Source organism: Lucilia cuprina, chromosome 2 (assembly GCF_022045245.1).
Source record: "Lucilia cuprina isolate Lc7/37 chromosome 2, ASM2204524v1, whole genome shotgun sequence".
NCBI lineage: Eukaryota > Metazoa > Arthropoda > Insecta > Diptera > Calliphoridae > Lucilia > Lucilia cuprina.
This window is the reverse complement of record NC_060950.1, coordinates 13,630,890-13,632,065: the sequence shown is the minus strand read 5'-3', so window position 1 is coordinate 13,632,065 and position 1,176 is coordinate 13,630,890.

Genomic DNA, 1,176 nt, shown 5'->3' with positions numbered 1-1,176 from the left:
ATTCATTAGGTAGACGTACCATACCATATACAATTAATACCAACCATATGCAATTAATACCAACTCATTTCCAACGCTTAGTCCCACAGTCACTCCTCTCTTCCCGCGAATTTTGGTTCAAGCCACAGCCACTACGTGGATCCCGAAGGAACCTCAACCAACTAACCAGCCAGGACATAGTCTTGCGGGCAACTGGCCACCCGTAGCAACAGATTATGCGGTGCTCTGGTCTGACTTCTTTCAATCTATGCAAGGACTAAGCCAAACAGTAGATTGTAACCAATTTTTTAGTCCCAGTCGGACTATAGGTATTGGCCACCTCTTTATACACCGGGATTGCCATAACACCAAGGCGGAGGTCTCGCCAAGGTAACATGCCCCCGGTGGGAGGTGTTCGTCTGTGTGTATGTTGAAATCAGTTATCAGTAGACCCCAGATATCTGCGAGATCCGAACTTTCAGTAATTCTATTGGAAATACGATCGAATAGAACGCTATTTAAAATCAGTTCAAACGGTCCTGGCTTAAGTTAGAATACATAAAAGAGAACTATTTGGTACTTTTTCGTTTTTCAATAGGTATATTTTGAATTTAAGATACTTTTGAATCTAGAAATATGGAATTAAGTATGTAGAGTCTGAATTAGGTGAAGATTTCAAAAGGTACTTTTGGAATATACTATAATATTGAACCTAGAAACATGAAATTAAGTACGTAGATTAGGAATAAGATGAGAACTCATAAAAGGGAACTTTTTGGTGTTTTTTCCGTTTTTCAAAATGTACTTTTTGAGTTTTCTATAAAAATGAACTTAGAAACATGAACTTAAGTATGTAGAGTCCAGATTAGACGAGAACATATCAAAGGAAATTTTTTGGTACTTTTTCATTATAAAAAAGTACTTTTTTGAATTTTCTATAACATTGAACCTAGAAACATGAAATTAAGTATATAGAGTCGGAATTCGGTGAGAACTGGAAAAAATTATCTTTTTGGTACTTTTTCGTTCTACAAAAGGTACTTTTTGAATTCTCTATAATATTGAATCTAAAAACATGAAATTAATTTAAAAACAAGTAAGAGTGCTATATTCGGCTGTGCCGAATCTTATATACCCTTCACCATAGTGTATTTTAAACATAATTGATCTTACAGTCTAGTTAGTAAAAACATTAAA